This window comes from Eptatretus burgeri, chromosome 20, assembly GCF_056783735.1.
Source record: "Eptatretus burgeri isolate ZD-2024b chromosome 20, Ebu_testis_v1, whole genome shotgun sequence".
Taxonomy (NCBI): Eukaryota; Metazoa; Chordata; class Myxini; order Myxiniformes; family Myxinidae; genus Eptatretus; species Eptatretus burgeri.
Genome location: NC_140980.1, coordinates 1768991 through 1796620, shown reverse-complemented (window position 1 = coordinate 1796620; position 27630 = coordinate 1768991). Strand labels below are relative to the sequence as shown.

Here is a 27630-nt window from a genome sequence, read left to right as displayed (position 1 = left end):
GTGCTCCCGATGGAGGTTTATATCGGGGTTTATACACACAATATACCACACCGCGTGATCTCTGTATCAACCACACTGCGTGATCTTTGTAACAACCACACCACGTGATCTCTGCAACAACCACACCACGTGATCTCTGTAACAACCACACCACGTGATCTCTGCAACAACCGCACCACGTGATCTCTGTAACAACCACACCATGATCTCTGTATCCTTTTACTGTTTGTCCCGGATTTGTAATCAAATCTAACAAGATGAGGGAAGTCGGGACATCAGGAATGGAGGAATCACTCACCGCTGGGTCACGCGAATCTCGAGCTCGAGGGGCGGAGCTTCTCGTTAGGAGTGCGTGACGTCATACCGCGCATGCGCAGTTCGATTCCCGCCCGAGTCCGGTACATGGAGCTCGCGAGCCGGTTTACTCACAATTATATAAATATCGAGCACGGACACAGAACCACAGGTTGGGAACCATAACATCGGCTTTGATGAACTGGATTTCCTTTTGCGTTGACAGATAACTCTAATTATTTATTATTATTAGTCCCTGTTGGACTGAGTCCGAACCTCGTGCGTCCGTCCGTACCATATCTCGGACGTGTGTGGAACCATGAGTGGTTGGGAGTGTGACGAGGACGAAGTTATTCGGTTTTGGTGATGATCCGGATCAGGAGACTCGAATTTTCTATTTATTTTTAACTAAGAGGATTGAAGGACATCATGGTCTCCTTGGGTGAAGTTCCTTGTGAGAGAACTCCTCGATCTTCCTTCCCTCTCACTGATATTCCTTCGTCCTGTCCTTCCTCCCTCCCTCCTCGAACCCTCCCGTTCTCCGTCGCGGATTGATATCAGGACGGGGAGGGCGTGGCTAGCGCTGGTCACGTGGACCAATGAGAGCGGAGGTGCATATTGGCGAACGGAGCCGTGTGGTTGTGTTGAGGGTCGTGTCGTGTTCATCGAAGGGTCCACGAGAGACACGGACCATGGACCGGGCACGGTCAGTCCATCGGCCTCGTTCACACCTCCTGGGACATCCCGGTGAAGATGGAGGATGCTGAGAGGGCTCGTTACGGTCAGACTTGTCCCAAACGGATGTCTCTGTGCCCGTCGCCATGTTCTCCCCTCCCCACCTTCCCCAGTAACATTAAACCGATAAAATGATGGATTGTACGGACCTGGTGTTGATATATTACAGGTACGAGGGGTGAAATGTTCCCCTGTATCAAAGATCCCCTTGTGTGAGGAGGCCGAGACGCTGTAACCGCCATTTTGTATTTCCCTCCTCGTTCCCTCGTTTCTCCGTCTCTCTTTGACCGTTTTCCCCTTCGTGTGGTGTTTAAATAACGAGTCTCGGTGAATCTCCGTGTTCACTATTTATCGTTTGGTTAGTCTTGGTGGATCCTGAACAGAACCACACGGTTCCAGCGTTATCCAATGGGATTTTACAAATCGGGTGTGGGCGTGGTTTCACTCAGGAAGAAACTTCCAGAATAGAATTTTACAAATTGCGTGTGGGCCTGGTTTCGGTGTGGGCGTGGTTTCGGGTGTGGGCGTGGTTTCGGGTGTGGGCGTGGTTTCGGATGTGGGCGTTGTTTCGGTGTGGGCGTGGTTTCGGGTGGGCGTGGTTTCGGGTGTGGGCGTGGTTTCGGGTGTGGGCGTGGTTTCGGTGTGGGCGTGGTTTGACTTGGACAGGCCTTGGAGACGAGGGGTGATGTTGTTATGTGGAGGAAACGCTGCCCCTCCCCCGTTTTTACAGAGAATGTGTTTATTTATAAAAACACACATCATGGATAATTATTCACACTCCGTTTTTAATGTGAAATATGTTAATGAGGAGTGTATATTCATTTAAAACATCTTTATGGTGAAAAAATAACAATGAACATTTGTCAACATTTGAGTACACAACATTCAAACATTTGTGGTTCCGTGAGAGAGATATTTGACATGTGTGTGTATATATACATGTATGTGTGTGTATATGTATGTATGTGTGTACGTGTGTGTGTCTATCTATGTGTGTGTACATGTGTGTGTGTATGTATGTGTGTGTACATGTGTGTGTCTATGTATGTGTGTGTATGTATGTGTGTCCGTGTGTGTCCGTGTGTGTGTGTCTGTGTGTGTATGTGTGTGTATATGTGTGTTTCTGACTGTGTGTGTGTGTGTTTTTACAAGGTGTGTTGGTTATTTTGACTCATTTCCAGAGGAGGTTTCATTGGTTCATAAAGGTTATTTGAGTAACAATTCCATCTGTAAACTTCCTCCATTGTTCCCTGTAACATGTACAAGGGACAAGACTCGAACCTTTTCATCACATGGATTCATTCAATGACACCACACAGGTTTTTATTCAAAAAATATTTTATTAAAATGGTACAAAAGTTTCAATTTTTACAAATAACTTAATTAAAGAGCAGGACGCGGGTGCACAACATTCAAACATATAATCAGGGGTTCACACACGTTTTTAACAACAATTTTCAAGGATAACAATAACCATGTGTTGGCTCCAAAAGCTCTGTTACCATGTTACCAAGGAGACAATCACACCAGACCGGAATGGTTCCTGGACTGCAATGATATGGATGTGGAGTGGTGCTCTTGCACACGCGCATGATGAGTCTCCATCTTGACTGAGTGCTGTCCATGGTCCACATTAAACCCGACTGGATCTGAGCCTCACTTGAAGTAAGTTTTGTTATTTTTCCTACTTCATTATTCTTCAGCTTGTAAACTCGCTTGCTTGTTAATAGGTGCTTGTATGAAATGAGTACACGATATGCTTTCGGTGGTGCTGTGCAGTGTCGCTACAACCTCAACATCATACATGTGAGTATTGTGTCCATTAAAGCAATGCAGTCATTTTAGCCACTTTAAGGAAGCAACATTTTGGTATTTGTTTTAAAAGGACCACAAAAATTGTATTCAGAGACGTCGGTGAATCTGCTGCTGTCCTGATGGTTGATTATGACCATTGCTTGGATGTGGGGATCCGAAGTGTCATCCTATATATCTCACCTGTCTTTGAACGCTCATCCTATTTCAAACTACATTGTATCAGATTGGCAATCCCAATTTTCTTCATCCCCTTTTTTGATTGCATATTTCTTTCCATGCTCTTTAAATATTTTATATGTATGTATGTGTCGTTGCTTTATGAGTTGCCTGTTTAAAATTAAAGGATGATGTGACTATTTTGGGGTGTCCAAGAAGAGATGGGTTTTTTAAAATGTGACTTGCATGCACTGGTTTTGGAATAGCTCCTTGGGGCAAAATTTGTGGAATGAATCTTTGTTGTATCTACATTTAACTTAAATTAGATGCTGAGCAGCTGTGACAAGTTAAAACGTGAGCTATTCGGGAGAAGAGTTAATAAAGTTCATCTGATCCAATTGCAACTTTTGGAAGACTTTTTTAGGCTCACTTTGGTGTACAGTATATTCCAGATGTTAAATTTGATTTGCACAGGGAAGCACTGGATAACACAAGTCTTGTACTGTTTTAAGTTCGCCTCGAGAGCAACAAAAGTTTGAGATTGGGAATTGGATAAGGTTGGGGTGGGAGTCTCTTTTTGGGTACAGTTGTTATTTGTGTGACATTGGTGTAAGGTATAATTATGAAATTGATTTAATTCCACCCGATGACTTGCTTCTTTTTGTTGAGGATGCATTTCGCTTGCATATCGATATGTACTGCTTGTATTTAAAAGATTCCAAGGTTTGTGATGATGGTATAATTCTGTCACAAGCCACCACTGGGTTTGCTACAGTTCAAAATACCTAGAGCCCCACATGGCGAGCTACCGAGGATTCACACCCTCGAACGAGCTCGAACGGGACGAGCCGTAACCGTGCTCGATCCGTGCGTAACCCGAGCGGATGGTTACCGAGGTCCCGTCGGACCAAATGCACAATTTGCCGCTTCACAATTTCCCAACACGCACCATGCTCAGCCAATGAAAGAAACACAGAAACGAGCTGATACGTTTAACAAGAGGGGTATTTATTTATAATAGGCAGGGAGGGGAACACAGAAGGGCAGAGTTAAACCGACAAAAAGAAATGCAGTCAATGTACAAGCAAAAGCACTTATCCAGTAGCTACTTAAAGACAGGGCCCCAGACACACACACACACACACACACACGCACGCACAGATACCTAGAAAGAGAGATGGACCTCGAGGTCTTTATTCGGCTCTCCAGCCAAGGAGGATAGTTCGGCTGGGAGTCGGGACGGCTGGCTTCCTGGGCCGCGAGCGCGCGGCTGGTTGTCCACCCCCTTCCCGGAGCTCCGGTTGTCAAAAAACCGATCAGGGCAGCCAGATGCAGACCAGCGACGAGATGAGACCAGACCAGCGTCAAGATGCGACCAGACCAGCACCAGCGACGGGACGAGACCAGAAGTTGGGGCGTCTCGATTCCCCGCCCCCCGAAGAGGCTTTGCTTCTCTTGGAACCCGCTCTGCGCCAATTGGCTGAAAAATGACGCATTCTCTCATTTGGTGCCAGGCCAGAACAAAACGCTTCGTGAGCGTGCGAAGAGCGCGGACAATGCCGCGAGCAGATGTTGTTGCTGTGAGAGCGAAGATTGTTGGCGGTGAAGGTGATGTAAAAATCCTATCTATCAAATAACTGCGCAGCGCACGTACATTTAATTCCCATTAGACACAGGGAATGGATTCTAACTAGAAATACACACTTACCAATATAACTGATCTATGGGGACCTGAATGTTGAGTGCAGTAAACTTCCAAATTCGTAGCAGTATGAAGGTAACAGGTGTTGTCCATTGGCATCCGTTTCAGGCCGATTCCAGCTCCAATACGTCGTTTTTTTCCAGGGAGAGGAAGGACGAAAGAACACTGGTGGTTTCTGGGGTGGGGGGGGGGGTGAGAGGTGTGGTATCGTGCAATATAGGGGGTGCGATGTCGTGCCAGAGGAAAGTGCGATTGCGAGTCAGTAATGATGATCTTGTGCTTCCAAAGGAGACGCGATAGAGGGGTGGAAAGAGAAACAAAAAGACAACAAGCATGAGGCGAAAGATCCTTAACCTAGCCGTGTATAGGTCTGTTTGTGTGGCATGTTACCTCCGTGAGATGCTCCGCCTGAGCGTTCGCACCTCGAGATGTGGTGCGTTATCTCCGGCTTAGTCACTTTGCCTGGGCTTGTGGCAACGTGTGCTCCGCACTGGTCCGTCTGGCTGCACGGGGGTGGTGAAACGTCACAGCACGGCCAGGAGTTTCGATCGTTACCCCGGATCAGTCTCTCAATAAGAAGCACGTCCTGGCAATCGCACATCAACAGCGAGCGAAGGGGAGGCAACAAAGAGAAGCCAACGAAGAGCAGACAGGAGAGTGAATGGCTCCGCACTCCATCTTTGATAACCCGGGGCAAAGGATTGGGTCATGACCTGAAAGCGATGTGCTGTGACCCAAATCCCGCTCCTCGATTGGGCCACAGCGGCCTGAGCCATGCCCTGCCAGGCTCCGGGGCAGGAAACTGTCACAGTCACCCATCCGGTTCGACACGGTTCGGAGCGCCTGACTCAACATAGCGCATGCTCCTCGAGCCGGCACCATGGTCCTGAATGTGCTCCGAGTGCAGTCTGAATGCCAAATAGCAACGGACTTTCCCTGCCAACCACGGGCCCCCCACGAGCTAAAGTGCACACCCGGGCCCTGTACAAAACTCCTGGATCGCCCTTCCCGCGACCCTCCTCGTGTTCTGGCAACTGGACGAGGGTCGTATCAATTCTGCATGCCCAACCGGGACATCTCCTGCGAGATGCGGTCGAACTATTCACGTCTGTTGCTCGGCCCCGTCATCACGCTGTCCCGAGGACAGTCAGAGTCGTGCAGCACTCCTCTCTATAGTGGCGAATCATAACGATACAGTGGTACGAGGGGGTGCGGGAATTTTTTTTCCTGTGTGCAGGAGGCGTTTGTTGTCAAAGTGGTGAGGTTTGGTGAGCGAGGTGAGATGCTGGTTAGAAATTGGCGTGCAGATTTGAATGAAATAATAGCGTGATGCGCGTGTGGTAGGCATGTCGTGGAGGGAGTGTGGTGGTTCCAAGCCACGGGATGAATGGCGTGTGTACTTGCATGCTTGTTTGTACCATGGCTAAAATGAAAGGGTTGGAGGAGAAATCAGAATAGGAGATAGAGATAGTTAATTGACCAAACTAGGAGACCCACGCAACACACTTCGTCCCGTTAACCCACGAGACACGAGGGGAGGTCTAACTGCACGAAGACGAACAAAATAACTGCCTGCGGATCATTGTATGTTGGGTGCCATTTCCATAGACTGAGGCTTTGAGGCACGCGGGTTTGTATAACAGCAACACTATTTTTGATTTAAAAATAATAATTCCTGGTCTTCCAGCCAAATGTGAAAAGAGGCCGATTCAGGGAGTTAGCAGAAGTGATCGGGTGGAAAATGCCAATGGTACCTGCTATTACGAAGGTCTATGGGGGTCATCACAAGGATCGTTGTAGGGTCTGAAAATGGTACAATTATTTTTTCAGAACCGTTTCCATGGTAACACCAAAAATTACGAAATTTGTTGTTACTCATATCGCTTTCTTACAAGAGAAGCTACAAACACAATTCTGGTGTTGAATGAAACCTGTGACCGTCATCGACACAACTGTGTCATTTATTGTTATTGTGAAGCTAATTTGCATGCAATTATGATACATGATGCATGCAATTATGATGCTAATTTGCATGCATACCACCTCTCTGGCGTCCATCCGTACGTCCTATTTGCCACGCAACACAAACTCTGGATTGAGATGGACCTTCTACTGACGCGGCGTGGTGCGCGTGAGCGTGGACCGTTTGAACGCTCTGAAGATGAGGGCGGTCTTTTCCACGACCATCACAGAGATGAGTCTTAGATCTGCTTAACTGAGACCGAGTTCGCGGAGCATGGTAGCCGATTCCGGCGCCCAGACTCCATGCCAGCTCAGAGTGATGGTGGGGACAAGTGGCTCGTTCTCGCTCCCGAACTTCTTTCTTACCCAGTCGAGGACATCCAGAGTGTCATAATACCTCCTTTTCCTGGCAAGTTCCTCCGACAACTTGAGAGTATCACATGCAACACCACCGACTTCCCGTTCTTGTGCACAACTATATCCGGTTTTCGGATCCCCGCCGCTTTTGGAATCCTTGGTTCCTCGATGGCCGTGAACCCACGCTGTCTCAGCCGACCACAGATGAAGCGCGAGACCGCGTCGTGTCGCCGGATCGGTCACCGTGGATCCGAACACATGCTTGGGAGATGTGATTTAGAGATTCCTTCGCACGACAACCCACATCACACCATCCATCGTTCCCCGGCCCCCGTCTACCACGGCTCGACCTGGATCCGGTGGGGAGCAAATTGCCCCTCACCTTCACCGAGTCGATAAAGGCTCTACCGGATTGGAGCCGAGATCGACCGAAAACCCAGTCATTCGGCTCCGGTACCCTGCTCAATTCCAGTAGGCCTCACCCGTCCACGGCTTGGTGCAGGAGTTTGGCCGTGACGACGTCCATTTGCTTGATAGACCTGGGACGCTCTCCACCGTAATGCAGGTTGTACGTGTTCCGGGTCCTCACCACATCGCCCAGTTTCGTTCTAATGACAGCTTTTACATAAGGGCTATCTGACTGTTCAAACCCCCGCATCCGTTTCTCCTGCAAGATGGGAATCGTCACCGAGAACTGGGGCAAGCCCAGTCCGCCATCCGCCGATCGGGCATGAAAGTATGCCGCAGGAGTATCCTTAGGCAACCTCAGCCACAATCTGACGTGATGGCGCATTTGCACATCTAACTTGCGGAGAGTCCCTCTTCTGGTTGCTCCCAAGACAAGCCCGTGCTGGAGTTTGGGCACGTGGTGGTCTCACAACATAAACATTCTCTGTTGAGGCTTTATGGGGGCCCGCCTCAGGTTGCTCAGCCCTTCTTCGAGGATGGAGCCATCAGATGGCGCCGCCCCGTGAGGTTGGAACTGAATTCCCAGATACTTCAACCGGCTTGCCGTGTCTCGCCTGCTCAGGTTCCGCTGCCCGAGACGGAACACTTCAGAAGTGTCCACCACGTATCGCTTTGCCTTCGCGTCGATGGTAATTGCAAGAGTCGCAGACTTTTCCACGTTCAGCACCAGACCGGCCGCGGACATACAGGTTTTCACTGCATCCAAAGACCTTCGGAGCCCAGACGAGGTACACGCACACAAGACGAGGTCGTCGGCAAATGCCAGAGCCGGCACCGACGTTTCTCCAAGTCTTGTTCCCACTCCCTCTGGGATGTTTCTCAACACCTCGTGCAACACGGAGTTGAACAAGATGGGGGAGAGGGGGTCACCCTGTTTAACTCCTCGGGTCATCGAAATTGGCAGATCACGACAGCAGTCCAAGTACGTCACGCAAGCATCGCACGACTCTGCTATGTAGCGGAGGAAGGGTGGCGGAGCACCCATCCTCGCAGCCGCATTCAGTACCGCACCGTGGTTAACAGAGTCAAAGGCCTTGGAAACATCCAGCACGGCGAGAGGCAAGGGTTGAAGATTCCAGGTAGCATCCCGGAGGATGGCGTCAAGAAGCATGACGTTCTCGGCGCAGCGTGACCCTTCCTAAACGCTCGCTGTGCCGGATGCAACTCAAAGGCCGATGAGCACTGTTTTCCGATTATCTTATGGGGCAGACACACGAGGAAGCTGCTAATCGTGATCGGGCGGAACTCGGAAGCACTCTTCGGGTCATCACCCTTTGGGATAAGCACCGTTCTGTGCCTTTTCAGACACAGTGGTAAATACCCCGCAAGCAGCCACAGGTTGAACATCCTGCTCAGACAGCCATTCGGTATGGAATGGAGCAGCCGAAAGCTGATATCGTCCACACCGGGTGCGCCGTTTCTCAACAGTGCCTTTTCTCTTTCCACATCCTGAGATGTGATCGGTCGCACCAGCTGCCAAGATAACTTGGTGTTTTCAAGACGTTCAGCACCCACTTCCGATTCTCTCTCGAAGACATCTTTCCAGAAGCGATGCATCTCTGTAGGATCCACAGAAGATTTACTCCGGCCCCAAATCCCAGCAATACACTGCCTGGCAGCACGGCCCGGGTTCAGGCGAATCAGACTTTGAACCGCGGCGAACTCGGTTTTGTGAGCATGTCGCTTTGCCACCTCGTTGCCCTCACCCCGAGCTCTGGGAATGTCAGGCTTTCCATGTGTTCAGCCATCAACTCGCTCTCCTCAATCGTTGTCTCTTCGGGGCACCCTCTTCTTACGACCTCCGGCGCCTTCGACTGGGCGGGCATTGCTCCTCACGCTCGATGTTGTCAACTCCGCAATGCCCTCAAGTTCGGCTCGAAGGTGCTCAGGGCTTATCAAATCCAAGCGACCGACCAGATCGTCCAATCGGTGCTCGCTCCATGCCGTCGTCCCTTTTGGTTGCCCTTTTATGTACCTCCTGATGTCATCCTGCCACTTGTCTCCATCACTCTCACTCTCCTGGTTTAAATCAGCCTGACCGACCTCCTCACAGGGTGGGGGAACCAGGATCCTCGCTTCTCTTGTGGGAGAGGTCGTCTCATCTCCGCGAAGGTCGACATCCCTCAGGGGCACACACGACGTAGGGGGGAGCCCAACCTGCATGTTATTTCCTTGGGCTCGCTCTGTCAGTCTTGTTTTGACGAGAGCCTTGTAAGCGGGGTGCCTCCGCTTCCCCTTGATGGCCTCCAACGACCGTCCGGGCACAAACTGCACCAACGCTTGGTTGACGAATCTCACTCCGTCGCGTATCAGTTGCGCCTCACGGACGGCCATGGCGTACACCTCCTCGTCGTCCCATCGCGCCTTCACCCGCAGAGGGAGGTTGGACGCGTGGAACACCAAGGGATGCGCCCTCCGTCTGTGCACCCCGAGACAGGTCCTCGTCCCAAAGGTTCGACCACAGTCCATGAACACGCACCCACGCTCACGCCCTTGAGCTTCCTGTGGCTCTGGCGCTGCACTCTCTGGGACAGCCGCGGCGGCGGCGTCCTCGTCTCTTCTGTTCATGCCTTCAGCTGGCACTGCAGAGAGTGTTGGCCGCGGGAAAGGGGAGTGCCTCCCAGACCCTCGGCAAGCCCGATCTCTTCTTGGTACAGTCCCCGAGGGGGAGTGCCTCCCAGACCCTCGGCAAGCCCGATCTCTTCTTGGTACAGTCCCCGAGGGGGACTGCTACGACTCCCACGACGTGGACGCGGAGATCTTGGGCACGTTGGGGCCAGAGGCCCGAGGTATCTTGAATCAATTATCAATCTTCTGCTTGATATCTTATGCTAAATTAATAACAGTATCTACCATAACACAGCGTCTGACTAAGGCTCCGAGCTCTGACTCCTATGAGAGAGTCTGACTCCCATGAGAGTCTGACCCCCATGAGAGCAATTATGATGTCACAAGTATGCAAAATAGTCTTTTAATTCTTCACTGTTTATATATTCGCTGTGCATTTTTTGGTTCTTTATATCTTTTACTGTGCCATGTATGAGCAAATGTATCTAGATTATATCGAAAATGTACATTTTATGCAGTGTTGGGTCTGGAAAATATTGATTAAGCCCAAGTTTGATGAAGCCGGGTATAAATATTAATTATGCCGAGCCCGACAGCGCATCGTGCCGTCATGGCCTGTGTACACCAGCCAGACAGATCGTGATCGGTCGTTGGAAAGAACGCAATTCTTCCATCTGCAGAGAAACATCGAATTCCTCACCTGGCCTCGCCTTAATGTCGGTCAGATATTTTCCAACCTTTCTCTGTCTACCTTTAATTTCACACTCACTTCCTCCACAGTGCATGTCTTACACGATGACTTACTGGACTATCAGTACTTGCGAAGGTAGATGCCACACAGTGAGGCTCAGATCCAGTCGAACCAGTCGTACAAGTTTTTAAAAGTTGTAAATCTCAACAGCATTGCATTTGAAACAGTCGCATACAATTCGTATATCCAAAGCTATTTATGAAACATGTAAAGCAGACAAGTGACGTTATTCAAGCAAGGCTAACGAGAGTTACAAATGCATCAATGGCAAACAAAGATGTGGCAGGAAAGGCAATGTTAGGGTAACAGGAGTGAAATCAATGGATAGAATAAATACATACCAGTTTTCTCAAATTTATAAACCACTTCTATATTTGCTGCCACATGACTGCAGTCAAATTACGAACACAGGTTTTAACTGCAGCAAACCCAGTGGTGGCTTGTGACAGAATTATACCATCATCACCAACCTTGGAATCTTTTAAATACAAGCAGTACATGGGCAAGGGAAATGCATCCTCAACAAAAAGAAGAAATTAAATCCATTTCATAATCATACCTTACACCAATGTCACACAAATAACAACTGTACCCAAAAAGAGACTCCCACCCCAACCTTTTCCAATTCTCAATCTCAAACTTTTGTCGCTGTCGAGGCGATCTTAAAACAGTACAAGGCTTGTTTTATCCAGTGCTTCTCTGTGTAAATCAAATGTAACATCTGGAATATACTGTACACTAAAGTGAGCCGAAAAAGTCTTCTAAAAGTTGCAATTGGATCAGATGAACTTTATTAAATCTTCTCCCTAATCGCTCACGTTTTAACTTGTCACAGCTGCTTAACATCTAATTTAGGTTAATTGTAGATGCAACAAAGATTCATTCCACAAATTTTGTCCCAAGGAGCTATTCCAAAACCAGTGCATGCAAGTTACATTTTAAAAAACCCATCTCTTCTTGGACACCCCAAAATAGTCACATCATCCTTTAATTTTAAACAGGCAACTCGTAAAACAACGACACATACATACATACATATAAAATATTTAAAGAGCATGGAAAGAAATATGCAATCAAAAAAGGGGATGAAGAAAATTGTGTTGCCAATCTGATATAGTTTGAAAGAGGATGAGCGTTCAAAGACAGGTGAGATATATAGGATGACACTTCGGATCCCCACATCCAAGCAATGGTCATAATCAACCATCAGGACAGCAGCAGATTCACCGACGTCTCTGAATACAATTTTTGTGGTCCTTTTAAAACAAATACCAAAATGTTGCTTCCTTAAAGTGGCTAAAATGACTGCATTGCTTTAATGGACACAATACTCACATGTATTATGTTGAGGTTGTAGCGACACTGCACAGCACCACCGAAAGCATATCATGTACTCATTTCATACAAGCACCTATTAACAAGCAAGCGAGTTTACAAGCTGCAGAATAATGAAGTAGGAAAAATAACAAAACTTACTTTAAGTGAGGCTCAGATCCAGTCGGGTTTAATGCGGACCATGGACAGCACTCAGTCAAAATGGAGACTCATCATGCGCGTGTGCAAGAGCACCCCTCCACATCCATGTCATTGCAGTCCAGGAACCATTCCGGTCTGGTGTGATTGTCTCCTTGGTAACATGGTAACAGAGCTTTTGGAGCCAACACACGCTTATTAGGTGACCTCCATAGCTTAGAGCCTGAGACTCATCATCAAATTCGCATCCAGACATAATCCACAAATCTCTGTCCGCTGTACTAACAGTTGCTGTGGTGGGCAACCATCGGTGATGAGGGTCGACTGCATAGCAAGCCGAGAGCCTTCAACATCTTGATCTGTTTCTGGTGCAACGCTGTGATTTCATCATCATTCGTTATCTGGTGCTCGAGGCATTGCTGCATTTCTCTGTTGCCGCTCATGTTGTCGTTGCATCTCTGCATCTCTTTCCTGTTCCAACAACGCAAGGCGCTCTCGCTGTTGCCTCTCATGTTGTTGCTGTGTCCCTTCGTCTCTCTGCCCTTCCAGCAACTCGAGGAACTTTTGGTGGGCAGCCCGATTTGCCTATTGTCAAACGCGTTGCGAGGGTTTTGAGACAGGTCTTTGTTCACATTCTTTATCCTTTATTTTACTTTACTTCACACACGAACCTTCTCTATCATGCACGCAATGCAACCATTTGAACACAAGTGGCGTGTTCTCGCTCTCGAACTTTCTTTTCACCCAGTCGAGGACATCCGGAGTGTCGTAATAGCTTCGCTTCCTCGCATGCTCATCATGGGATGTTCCAAGGTGTTCGTTCGCTTTCCGGGGTTTAAACAGTCCTTCGTATTAAAATGTATTCACAAAAAATTGGGTCCAGGTGGAAGCTATTTGGCCCATCAAAGCTGTGCCACATCGGTACCCCATTATTAACAATCAGTTTACCAAGTTAAATTCACTGCTGGTGGGGATGTCATGGTGGATTGGGGATAAGAGTGGAGCAAGCACACAAATCACCATCAGGGTGTCGTATATTTATCATAGGATTCAGTGTTTGTCCGTCATTGAGCATTTCTTCCCAAGAAGTGGTTTGCACAAATTTGAGAAACGGGACCATGTCCATCAACAAAGATCATTGAACACCAGGTGGGGCTCGTGCCCACAGGCTTGCTTGACGTTGTACATAACCACAATTGTCATGTAAATAACGAAGTAGCACCTTCAGGGTGAATGAAGTACCAGCACTAAGCACTTCCTCCAACGAAGTGGTTTTGGGGTCTCCGTTCCACAAAACGGACGCCACTCACGATCGATTTAAACCACACCAACACCAAGTCTGGCATCATTAAACCATCATTAAAATCTCTAGTTTCCTTGAAAGGGTAACTCATCAATCGTAATAAAAGATAGCAAAATCCGATTTTACTACATGCCCTCCCACCAATCCAGGATTAGGAACCGTAAACCATCTGACTCACTCACTTCAAGAAAGGAGGACATTTTACTTCCTAATATTCTGACAAATTGTGAAATATAAAACCTCAATCCACAAATCTTTATCTCAGTGAAGCCCAACTCATGGAGAATTCAACATTTTTTCCGATTTGGTGAGATTCGAACTGTGACGTATATTTATCTCAGAGACCACAAGTAACCGTGCCTGGTGTTGGCTTAATATTAGGGTGGTGGGCTTGGTATCTTCGGGTCCTCAGTTCAAATCCTGCTTTGTTGTTGAATAGATACCAGGTGTGGTTGACTGAGCCTGTCATCCTTCTGAGGTCGGCAACATGAGTACCAGCTTGCTGGGATGATTGAGCCATTCGAGTGGTGACCTGTCCTTTGGACAGGAGTGGTGACCTGTACAAAGTGTAAAAACTTGACAACCACTTACACTGCAAGGGTCAGATTTACCTTACACTCAAACACTCTGCTACAGACAAGTCAACACCGATTGGTGGTCACACTCATCAAATTATATTTCCAAAGTTAAGAGCTCATACGAAAGTGCCTTCAGGACCTCAATGTAAATAGAGCTAAATGACGAAAGCAGGAAATGAATGAACCACGTGATCACATCGCCTCACGTCACACACGTCACCCCAAGCTGCCACCTCTCGTCAGGATGTTTGCTCATTCCTGAATACACGTTCTCACAACACCTTCTGAACAAGTGCTCAGTCCCGAATAGTTTTTGAGATGTCCCATGCATTCAGGGAGCAATATCTCTCATGTGCTGGAGAACTTCAGCACGGACTGCCTCGTGGTGATTTTCAGAACCTGTCACAGCATATGACAGCGAGTTCCCATCTGGCGTTATGCCTTTGATCTTACGCGTGTCTGGACGAGTGAGAGGCAAGTCATGACCACCAGCACTCACTCCATTGGGTTTCTCAAACGGAAGACTGAAAGCCACACAAGCATCGCGCTGCCACTCTGCATCGAATGAGTGGAATCGAAATGGCCAAACTCTCTTCTCCTCAGGCTCAGTGTTTCCTTGTGGCTTCTCATCCCACAAAGTAGATTTGCCTTTGTCAGTAAGAGTCTTCGTGGAGTTCAACGTCTTTCACTCTGAAACACTGAGGTTCGTATTGAGGAACTGAGCCCTCTGGTCGACCTTGCAGTTCTGGATCATCCTCCAGTGACCATCAACAAGCACACGGTCAATCTCCTTTGCCACATCACCAGTGTTGGAATTCCAAGACAAGCGATGAAACCATGAACCAGCCACCATGAACCAAACAATAACGCCTTGACGATGTGTCCGTGCATCGCACACAGTGCGCGTGATAATGTCGTGATGCTCACCTGCATGTGACAAAAAGCAAAAACTTAATGATCATGCCACTGAATGCTTATGCTTGTAGAGTAGAGATATATATATATATATATATATATATATATATATATATATATATATATATATATATATATATATATATATATATATATATATGAACAGAGCAAGGTACGTTCCGTCATCGCCGTGCCTTCTCGACAAGGACGACAGCACGTTGTTTGCCAAGGGTGGTGTATATGTCAGACATTGGAACGTTGCATTCAAAAAGCAAGTGTTGCCACCATTGTTGAGATGCTCACCAATGCTTCCAATTCTTTGCCACTCCAAGGACAGCTCAACTGGTGGGTGAAGGTACAGGGTAGGAACATGTTTCCCATTCGAATCGTCATCTGCAGGAAGCAAAACTCAAATATGATGTCATATATATTTGGCCTCAACACTATGACATGACATCACGATATGAGTTCAACAATACACCGGTGTAGATCCAGAAGGTCAAAAGGAAAACAACAATTTCCCTTCATTTGAGAGCATCTCCCAATCATTCCTCATCATGCACTCCACAGCGACATTAAAATCAAGGATGAAGTACTTGTCCTTCCTGGAAATGACTCAGAACGGTGCCCGGTAAGGAGGTTGCTCTGACAGTGTCGTCACGTACAAAAACATGGGTACGAGATGATAGATCTTTGGGCAGATCCGTGGATAGTCCGGGAGCCAACCAATCAAAATTAAAAAAAAAAATTGCCCGGTCTGCTATAAAATTTTTGTGTTGATTTTCATAAAGAGACACCCTTTGAGTATATGAAAACCAATGTTGGCAATGGTGAAACTCTTGCGCAACAACACAATCAGCACTTTTGCGAGCCCCCTCTGATAACAAAATGTTGGCAAAAGCGAAGATGTAGGATGGGGGTAGGGGTAATTCATATTGTCCTAAAATCATAACCACTAAACCTATATACACAAATGACCCCTCATATTAAAGAGGAGTTCATTACCTATATCACAATTGGTGGAGATTTAACCTAACTAAAATTGACAAGGTTATATGTCAAACAACAAAAGATTTATGTAACTCAGAAATGCTTGACTATCACGGGGGTCAGGAACAAGAACATACTTTTCCATGCCATGGTTTTAAGGAAGATAAAATTAGAAATGAATTCACACAATATTGGGACATTAAACATCCTCTTCAGAGGAAGAGTCACTCTCTGAAACAACTCAACCACATGAACCTCTCTCACCAAGGCATATGCATGTCACACAGCAAGGCACAGCAGCCTTTTTGCATGAACATAGTTTCAGACATTTGGATAATTTGCACATGCAAGACACCGTTTTGTCTATGTTTGGCTTGGCTGGCTGAGACATGAGAATTGGGACCAGTTTTCCATTGATAAGGGTTCTGCCAAATGTTGTGGCTGGGGGAAGTGCTCGGTCACTGAGATGTGCACGTCTATAAAGAAGCAATTGATACAATGCTCTTAAAACATGGAAGTAAAACGCGTCTTCTGTTGCTGGCAGTGACCTAAGGTCTAATTTTGAAGAGACAAACATATGCTGCCTGAGGGTATCCAAACAGCTGAACCCTGTTTGGCCATACAGAGCAGTCCAGTATACTCTGGCCTCATCAATGACACATTCTGTTGCTGCCATTTCACTATCTCTCCCAAAATCAACAAGGTGGGGAAGGTTTCCTATCAGTCCCAGAGAAACCTGTGCTGCTCTTCTTTTTCCCCTTCTGAATGGGTAGCTCACTGTGTCACATCCACTCAACACATATGTGCACAGAAGTGTAGCTGCGACATCAAGAGGATCTTTCTGGTACTTCTTGCTCAACACTTCTACCAGCTCATGAATAGGTAGGTATTGATTCTGCCGTTGTATCCAGAGTTCTTGCAATGTGTTCAAGCAGCAGAAGTGATATATACACAGCATAATTATGTCTGTATCTGTTGCATGCACAACAGCTCGATGGTGATCAAGATATTCCACACAATACGCAAGATGAGCAATAATCCTTGTGTCTGCCTCTTCATGTTCTTCACAAGGTAAGTCCAGAACTGAACTTGATGCTGATGTGATGGAAAGAGTGTGACCTTTGTTTTCCATCATACCACCAAGAATGATGGTCACTCCATCCGGAATACCTTCAGGACTCTCACAAAGGGAAGTGCCAATGAAGTTCTGAAGATTTCCTTTATTTCTTGGATTCTTCATGAGTAAATTCCAGTCCGGAATTTCTAGACTCTTGGATGATGAGAATTGTCTTGCCTGGTCTGTCTGGTTTCTCCTCTGCCACTCATCACCCTTCAAAGTATGGCTATCATCAAAATCATACCGATCACCAATGATGTTGACACAGTTGCACATTTCAGGTTTCAACTGCAGGAGCTTGCGAAGATACAGCTGGGGAAGTTCACCAAATGTTTTTGCACCCATTTTTTGGTATTTATTTATAAATGCCATTATGTCTACCAGATAAACTGTGGATAGGTCACTCTGTGGTAGTGATGGCAGCTGTAAAACAACATCCTGCTCAGCTTCAGCAATTAGCACTGCCAGGAAATCAGACTTGTTGCCTTTGCGCATTGCAAACCCCTGTGCGAAGCGTGGATCAACCTCAAACAGGGATGATGGATAGTCTGTCCACTCATGGGAAAATGCAATCTGTCTTGTGACTGGGTCGGCATCTCGATAGAAACACAGCACACGTGTCACTGCAGTCTCATCTTGATAGATCCTGATTAAACTCTGTTTCCTTGATGGGTTTGATTTCTTCTGTGAGGAGAAAGTAACCAGCTTCAGTGGTTCAATCTTACTAGAGCCCACCTGTTCTGCTTTCATAATGGCTTCCATGCCCTTAGCTTGAGCATGGACCAAGTCTTTTGAAGCAGCCTTCTCACCAGTTGCTATATTGAGCAGATCCACTTGGTTGTTACACTGGAATGGGTTTATCATCTGCTGGCATATCACTTTCTTGATCTCCTCAACATGCATATGTTCTTCTGTTGCTTGCTTATGTGTTTCTCCATGATGAGTAGATTCCTGTTGGCCTACATGAGCCATAGACTTTATGTTCTCTGATACAGCTGTGAGAAATGGTGCTGTCTTCACATATTTATCTCGAGCAGCTGGTGCCTGAGATATGCCTTTGAACAGAGATGTCTTCCCTTCATTGTTGTATGTCTGCTCCAGGGCCATGTCACTCCAAACACCATTGAATTTTCCTTTGGAAGAGTGAACTGTGAAGTACCCTTTCATAAAGTTGTCATGGACATCTGGGTGAGTATCAGGTAAATCCCTCATATCTTTGAGATATAGTGGCACACAACTCATGTACCTTGTGTGTTTGGCAGAAACCATGAATGGCAGCATATTCTGCACCTCCTGGATATGCTCAAGCCAAAGACCAGCTCTCTCTGCATGTCTGTAACGTTTAAGGATTTGAACCATTTTAATGTACATAAGCCAGTACTCTGCAGTTACTCCAAATGTTTCTGAGAAGTTGCCCCAGGTTTGTGATATTAGAGGAAGATCTGCTTTTACAACGGCCATGCACTGTCTGGCAAGTTCTGATTTTTTCTCTTCCACAGCATTAAGCAACTGGTTCATATGATCACACAGTTCTGCAATACTGTCAATCTGATCTGCCTGTTCCAGCCAGTCTTCAAATGCATTCCACAGTAGCCCAGTCATTGCTTCACTGATTAGTGAGTGGCACCGTACCATTTTGTAGTAGTCCTTTCCGGCAATAATTTTATTTGCTGTACCTCTTCTGCACACTCTACTTTCCACGAGTATATCTTCAATTCCAGAGTCCTTCATGAAAAAGCCAATGCATCCCATGAAGTTTTCTGCAATGTGGAATCCACCAAGTCGGACAACCAAAAATCTGTATTTCTCAGGGTTTTTACTGGTAATACCTGAAAGGAAAAATAAATAATTACAATAAAGGTTTTCAAAATCATATACAACAATTTCATTATAATGTTTGACATTTCAAAAATTTCCCAAAAAGAATTCCATTTAATTGTTTAGATCTATATAACAGTTTATACTATCTCAACAGTCTCATGCCTATAAGGGAATGAGCGGCCAAAAGAGTTACCTTTGACAATATTGTTACGGATTCGCGCCCGCCGGCGTGCTGACGGCCACGTAACTCGAATCGCGGCACGTCGCCCACCGGACGGACAATCCAGTCATGACCCTCTCGGACTAACGCCGGGAACCAGTCACGGGTGGACCTTTCGGTCTCACCGCGATCGAGCCAATCAGCCCCCGCGTGGGATAGGGTTGCTCACCAAATTCGACCTACCTAAGTACCCACACGGAGGGTAGACCGGGCAATCGCACCTCGCTGCAGGTCGACTTCGGACACGGGCCACTTAAGCGACCCGTTCCGTACTATCGGGATAACCGAGCGGTGTTATCGTCGGCCTCGACGGTTCGATTAATTATCGGGCGTATTCAGCCCACTACCAACCCTTTACGTGAAGCAAGATGAGGATTCAATGAAAGAAATGACGAAGCGAAGCGGGAAACAGTTCAACACAAAGCACATTTATTCGCGATGAACGGAAAGCACACATATTCAATTCCACCAAAAGCACATAGAAAAGGAAAAGAAACACAATGCAATTTTACACAAAATGCAAATGCGACAATGCAGATCTAATACCGATTACGCGAGCACACGGCAACACTTATACAATTTTACTTCACAGACGGCGCCGACAACACAAATTCCCAAAACAAAAGAAAAGAGAACCACCCTCAAGGATGAGGCGGGCCTGAGGCCGAGACCGGGTCGGGCCTACCCGTCTGGTGATGAGACGCGGAGCGGCGATGGTGCCTCAACTCCGCGGGCCTCGCGGGCAGTGTCTGGTAGGGGGTGGGAAAGGGGCCCCCTTGGTCGCACTATCTCAGCGCGGGGGGAAACAGGAGGGGGTTGCTGATGCTCGGGGGGAAGGAGGATTTTTACTCTGCCTCGAGTCCCGCGACGAGCGTCTCCACCTCGGCCAGGTCGCGCCGTCGGCCTCCCTCGTGTGCAGCTCCCGGCACGACGCGAGCACCCCCTCGTCTGCCCTCGCCGCCTCTCCACAGCTCCGTCCTCTTCGCTCCGACTCCAACGCACACGACGACGACGACGACGACCAACTCCTTCTTGCTTCTTCTTCCCAACTCCACCGACTGCGAAGTCTTAACTCTCTTGACTGACGAACATGGTCGCTTATATAAGCCCCGTGGCTTCGCTCTCTCATCTTTGACCCCCTGCCTTCGACCTTTCACCTCGCTCCCCATTGGCCCGAGAAAAAGTGGGCGTGAATGCTTTTTGATCCATAAATTTGCATATAGCGACCGCCCTCCAACGCCCTGGAGGCGGGGCCAAATCGCCCCTCGCTCACCGATTGGACGGAACAAAAGTGGGCGTGTGTCGTTTTTGATCCGTTTTTGGAGCTGAAAATCCGTGGTTTTGTACACGCTGTTCGGCGCGCGCCCTGCACGAGTCCAACACCGTTACCCACAAGCGGCGCAAGAACGGTGGCGATGCGACGGTTGCGAGGTGTGACGTGAAGCGGCGCCGCGGTGGGTGGTTGATGTTGTGGTTGGTGGTGGTAACAATGGCGGTTGGTCCAAAATAAAGATAGTAAAAGAAAAACGGCTATCCTGAAGAGTCGCAGCACGCATGAATAACATTTATTCCCTCTAGACAACGGGTTTGGGCCTAACTACACATATACTTACCGAGATATCTCACCTAAGGGACCTGAATGGTGGTTTGCGAATTTGGTAACCACAACAATATCATAGATGGCTTGATCAACTGTGACAATGGATGTCTTTTGCTGCATCTTGTTGGTTAGAGCAATGCAGTAGTCGAGAGAAGCTTGAACAACACTAGGATCTGTTGGGGACTGTGGATACAATGGGCCATATCTGACGACAACTTGAACATTTTTTTCTTCGCAAAGGAGTTCATAGAACCCATTCCATGTTAATGCCGCCTTTGTTGCAGCTGCAGCGTCTTCAACATTTCGGGTGGCCAACAGCCGTAGCAATGACCATATGAAGTAGTCATCTTTGAACACAGGTACAGTTGGTTCTTCATTACGTAGTCGTACACCATGAAGTGCCCTTGCTTCTTGTCTGTCTTTGAGACGAACATAGCTTTCAGGCACATCAAATGATTCTGGCTGTGTTACAGTCATATGCCTATCCTTAGTCAAAGAAACTGAGACCACAGAAGTTATAGGTTCATGTCTTGTTGAATGTTGGTATATATTGTGGCTTGTGGCATGCAGCGTTGAACCGTCTTTGGTATGTTCCTTAAAGTCAAGATTGTCAAAGGCACACTGAGTGAATTTTCCTGGTACAAGGCCCAAGGGAATAAATAAACCAGTTTCTGATGTTTGAATGTCAATTTCCTTTGCTTTGGTTGTGATATACCTCTGGGCATCATCATAGCTGATTGTGTGTCCAAATTTGTTCATAATTCTAACCAGGGTTTTACTTCCAGTTTGTTTCAAAATATGTAGTGCAAGTCCAACTTGTTTTGGCATTGGTATGCCAGTAACATGGGCCATGATGTCTTGTGCCACATTCAACACCTGTTCATTTTGTGTTTTTGTTAATGGTACTCTATCATTTTTGCCAATGGTTTCATCTGTGTTAGTCATAAGCCATGCAAGATGGTTGTACAGGTCATCTGGAATGTTTCTGGATGCTGCCTCATAGGATATCAATAGCTTTGTTGAGTCTCTATTTTCTTGACTACTCAAATCTACAACTATATTAGACTCTGTTGTAGATGCCTCACTTAATTTTCTCTTCATTAATTTTCTCTGTGTCTTGGCTTTCTCCTTCATTTCTACATGTAAATGTTTGGCCAATGCATGTGAATCACTCTGTGTCCTCACTTTGGTTATTAGTGGTGTCTCTTCATCACTGCTGCCAGACTGTTTGCAAAGCATTGTCTTCAGCTTCCTCCTGCAGTTTCATTGCAAGAGCACACATTTCTCCTACTGTTATGTGTGCTGAGCAAACTAAACTGGCCTTTCCCTTCTGTGGAATAATCTGGATTTCTGGTCCATAATGATCCAATAGTCGTTTGGAGAGCCTATCAGTCCGGTACTGCATAGCATTTACAACTCCTTGTTCTCTCAACATATGACGATACTTGTCACGTAGTTGAGTGATATAAAATGCTGACCTGTCCTTTATCAATCTATCTGTAATTTCTGAGAGGAGCTGTCTAAATGCTAATTCATATACATCAGTGTTTGAACTTGAACAAGAAGGAATCGATGGCCTTCTGTTCATGAATTTGTCCAAGCATGATTTGTGATATCGGAAATCTGCAGCAATCATGTCAATTGGTTCATTTCCCATTCCTTGAATCTTCAAGAGCATTGCTTGGTCTTGTAAAGTAACAGCTTTCCAGTAGATAGCTCTCTGCCGCTGTTCTGTGGCAACAAGGATAAGTTGTCTTTGACCCTTTGAATCACGTTCTTTTTGGCAAATGAAGCAATGTGACTTCAGGCAAACTGGTGAAGATCTGTTGGGTTTTACTGATGTTGTTGTGTTTTCGATTTCTGGGTCATTGTTAAGTTTGACTCGTTTAGTCTCAATCATTTCCAGGTCCCTCTTGTGTGTGTATCTGCTCCTGCATGACCTGTGACACTTTGGTGCTCTCTCCAAAAATGCATCTATATCTTGAATACTGTGTTGCAGTCTATCATAAACATCATCATGACGTAACTGCAAGGCATTCACAAAAGAATCTATACCTCTTTTGGTAAGGTTGTTAAGATCATCATTAGAAATTGTTTGGCATACAATGCATAACCGAAAGTCAGTTTCATGGGAAACTCTTCTCTTGGGTGATACAAGACCAAGATCCATGATTTTTCAGTTTTCCAGAACTACGTTTAAACTATACTACTGTACTACCGCCATTAACACAGGTTAGTGAATGTAGCGCTAACACCAAGGAATTGCAGACTAGCATTTTTGGATTATCAGCATGTTGTCATTGGAACGCACCTGTAAAAAAAGAAACACACAATAATTAACCAGTTGTTCAAGAAACAGTTAAGAAAACTAGAAATTTACATGTATAGTATGTCAGTATTGTTGTTATTAGTCCACTAGCAGTTATATTATTATTATTATTTATTACTAGTACGTGCCCATACATTCGTGGCCGCAAGTGAAAAAAAAATAAAGCGAGCAACAAACAACCACACACAGTCCGTGTACAAATATCGACAAACAGCGGTCACACACACACACACACACACACACACACACACACACACACACACACACACACACACGAAATGTTGGCTGAGGCCTTTTTAATCACGAGCTCCAGCTCGGAGGACAGGTGAGCTGAAACTCAGAGCTTGAATCGAACCTTTCCACCTCGTGTGGTCTTCAACTTGTCTGGACCCGGGCTCCAGCGAGAGCGAGCTGGATCCAAATCGCCGTTATCCTTCCCGAGCTCCCACGCTTCTCAACACGTGCCGGTGAGACGAGGCGCCGATCCTTCCTGTCGATCGTCGCTTCCCCGAGGATCCAACTCCAAGAAGAGGCTGATGCGTCGCACCAAGCCGGGAAACAAAATGGAAAACCAAAAGCTCCACGAACCAAGAAGAATAGGAAGAAGAGGAAGAAGCCTTCACTCGCTGCTCGAGCCGAACAACTGGCTCAAGTTCCTTCCAAAACAAAGCAGTAGCCGAAGCTCACTGAGCCAGCCGAAGCAAAAAGGTTCCGAAGGCCTCAAGCCAAGCAGGACCCGATGGCTGAACGACTGCTCTCTCCGAAGCAAAAAGCTCACTCCTCCCACGGGACTCCCACACGAACAAAGAAAGGATCTCCCCTTTATCCTTCCCACCCCCTCCCCCGCACCTGGCGTGACTCATGCCCTTGTGATCCACCCCCCCCCCGCTGAAGCACGGGTGGGAGGGAGTTGTTGACATCATGAGTCATGGGACAGCAGGGTTCTTCCTCTTTGCAGAAGAGGGGGAGGGACGTCTCCATTGTTTCGTTCCCTAACTATTAAATCGATCTGCAGAGCATCTAATCGATCTATGAACATTTAAACAATGGAAGGTAAGCACTTATTGAGATGGTATGTTGTGTGAAAATGGTAAGTTGTGTCCTTTCTCAGGGAACCTTTATGTTGTGTGCAAATGAATTCCAATACCAAATTCGTAACAATATCCAACCTTGAAAAGGCACATCCACAGGGTCCCAGCAATAAACCTGGCAAGTTTAAATTATATTGGACCAGTGGTTGTCGAGAAACAGCGGTCACACGCACACACATACACACTCACACACACACACACACACACACACACACACACACACACACACACACACACACACACACACACACACACACATTACTGGAATTATAGATTGATTATAACTATTAAAGTATTTGTTCATATAAGTTTACAACCATTAGTGATGGATATGATACGGTTATAGAGGTCACACCCGATCTGGATCTAGTAAACCTTAACCAAACTGTGTTCAATAGAGTAACAGGATTTTGGGGGTAGGGGTAACTTTGGTTGACAAAAACATTAATTTTCTCTTTTAAAATTGATAGAACTCAATCAAATTTGCTGTTTTAATTAGCCATGGATACCATGTTCATATCACATTAAGAGAAATTATTATTCTAATGCAGCATCTGCCTATGATAACAAAAGTTCTAAAGCCCATCTTAAAATCCATTATTTTTTAAGGCATTTTTAGCAAAATTATGTACTTTTACGACGTTTACTTCCACAAAGGAAATTTTTTTTTGTCATTTTACAATGCACTGATTGAATTCTTACATTTAGTTCACATATATTTTTAATGAATGTGATTTTTTAATTTTTTTAGAAATTTTATTGATAATTGCTGTTTTATCAAATTTTTCAAATCTTCCTCAAACAAAAACGTCCGCCAAAATTTTTCGCAAGAGCTTATGAATTGCCAACATTGGTTTTCATGAACTGCAAACATATATCTAAACATCCTGGGGGTGTAAAATTTTATAGCAGAGGCTGTAAGGTCCAACCCTAAAACAGCCTCGTACACAGGTTGGCTCCCAGACTAGGAACTCTGCTGAGCTCTGGAAGGGATATAATGTAACTCACTTATTGTCCTTCGCAGTCAGAGAGATGTGTATTTTCGTATGATGGAAGATTATTTTCACTGTCAATTAACATTCCCACAGGAAGTTTTATTCCTGATCCCCTGAACACTTCAAGTCATAAAAATACATCTAATCAAAACTCAAATTTTGAAATGATAGATCAACGTGTGATGTCCACTCAGAATTGGCCATACTTGCAGAAGTGCATCTTTGCATCGGAATGCACAATGTTCTGATCTTGTATCGACGCAAGAGCAGAGACAATCTGATACATGATTGGCCAAGAGAATTGTTCAGAAAGCGTGTTATTTTGAGAGAGGAAATCATACAGTATTTCTCCTTCAACATACTGCATTGTTTTGGCTGTCCAAGTCATTCCATACTTGCAAACGGAACATTTGCACAACATTTGGATGAGAAGCCTTGAGCAACAATCTTCCTTCATTTGAGAGCATTTCCCAATCATTCCTCATCACGCACTTCACAGCAACATAAACAATGCAATGATGTGTAGCAGATGAAGTGCACCATGGGGGTCAACCGGACAGGCTCACGACGGAGGCCGCAGTGGCCCCTATCCCACGCGAACGAGCCATTGACTCAAACATACGGCCAGGCATGTGCTTTCCCGTCAGCCGCTCCTAGGGTTATGTATGTGCCTGCCCTGGGGTGGTGGGGGTTACCATACAAACTGTTACTTCAACACTAAATTAATGTAACAGGCTTGATGGGCCAAATGGCCTAATCCTGTGAAGCTCCTTGTGCATATGTTGATGTAATTAATGATACCGGACGAGTATGAGTGCAAGCACAATCACCAAAACCTGGAAAATGCATTGGAAGAAGCAGATTTGGAGTGGATGCAGGTTCTGTAGTTGGGCGACGGCGAGAGAGGAGAGGGAAAATGAGAGTGCAGAGATGACCGTCAGCAGCAGGCCAAGACAAGGAATACCTGGTAGGTTCAATCACAACAAAAATAAAACCCCATCGTGCTGGTCAAACCAAGGAGCTTCATGGAATGTTCCTGGATCCACTTTAAAAAGTACCATCAACAGTGGGGGTGGGAGACATTAGTCCAAGCATGGAGAGTTTGCAAATCAAGTAAATGGGAATTTTCCACAATAACAAATTGCATCATGGGAATCTCAAGGATAACAGTGGACGGTTTCTCAAGTTCTCCACCAAGTAACTGCCCACCCTCCCCAAGCATCCTGGAAAATCCCCCTCCCACCCTCCAAATGTGTCCAAGAATAGTGTGATATGCCTGCATATTGCATCTCATACTGTGCTTTTGAGTTGTGGGAGACACGTCATCACCATGCACGTCTATTTAGTTGGAGGTTTCTTGCATATCCCCCATCAGGTCAACTCCTGGAGGTCAACTCCAGCAGCTCTGTAAAAGTCAGCCAACCATGAACCAGCACCAAATCTTGCTGCTGTTCCAACAGTTGCTGCAATGAGCTTATTTGGTGTCACCTCCAATACAAGCTTGTCATTACCCCCAATCTTTTGTCTCCTTTTTCTTCTTTATCCTTGTGTTTCTCTTTCTCTTGTTTCTCTCTTTCTTCCTCTAAGTCGAAATATTCAGATTCTGAAGCTTCAGAATGGAGAGAGACTTCAGTTTCTGACAATGATTCATCAAGATCCCGACTTGGAACAGACTTTCGTTCTCTTTTCCTTCTTGCTCCTCGTACCTGGCTGACACTTTCTTCACCTGTTTGTCATACTCATGATCACTGTTGTCAATCTTTAGAACGTCTCCCCTGACTGACATCTGCAAGAAAAGTTTGTCTTCTTTTTTTCTGGTCTGCTGTTCTTTTGTTGTCCAGATTAATATAGTTTATTAGACACTTACAAAATGTAAAGATAAAACATTAACTTTTATAATAATTCAAATACAGGTCTCAAAATTTAAAATAGCAGATAATAGTCTCTATAATTCATAAATATGAATTACCTGATTGTTCTTTGATTTTGAAGAACCTCCTGAGGGAACCCACTGTCATACCAGAGCTGCACCAAAGCCTTCAGCATGCAAGTTCCCCCTGTGCCATCTGATAGCTGACATGGGGTGTCACTGTTGTCGCAGACTATATTGAGAGGATGCTCAGATCTTGAGTTGTTCTGTGGGCAGCTGACTACTTCCTCACATGTTGCATTTTTTTCTCTTGGCCTTCCTTCTGATGCAAACATAACGCCGAATCACCTCTGCTCGAGTTGGCAAATTATTGTGTTGGGAGAAAAGTGATGAAGAGGATATCCCAGTAACCACAGCCTTCTTCTGTCTGACCTCAGTGTCCTACTTGGAGTGGTTGTCGTAGAACTGAGTGTGCCGACTGTGCTCTCACTGCTCCGGCCTTCCCCGTCTTCTCTTCTTC

General features: G+C 46.1%; 1 protein-coding gene and 1 long non-coding RNA gene across 5 annotated transcripts in view; one reads left to right on the top strand and one right to left on the bottom strand.

The window, feature by feature from the left end:
* The window catches only part of LOC147008286 (uncharacterized), a 209241-nt gene that overhangs the window by 81370 nt on the left and 100241 nt on the right, over nt 1-27630 (bottom strand). The gene's annotated exons all lie outside the window — the stretch shown is intronic.
* The window catches only part of LOC147008288 (uncharacterized), a 66209-nt gene continuing 39159 nt past the window's right edge, over nt 581-27630 (top strand). The window contains exon 1 of the long non-coding RNA XR_015053485.1: nt 581-1075. This is a non-coding gene — a long non-coding RNA (uncharacterized LOC147008288). The remainder of the gene's footprint in view (nt 1076-27630) is intronic.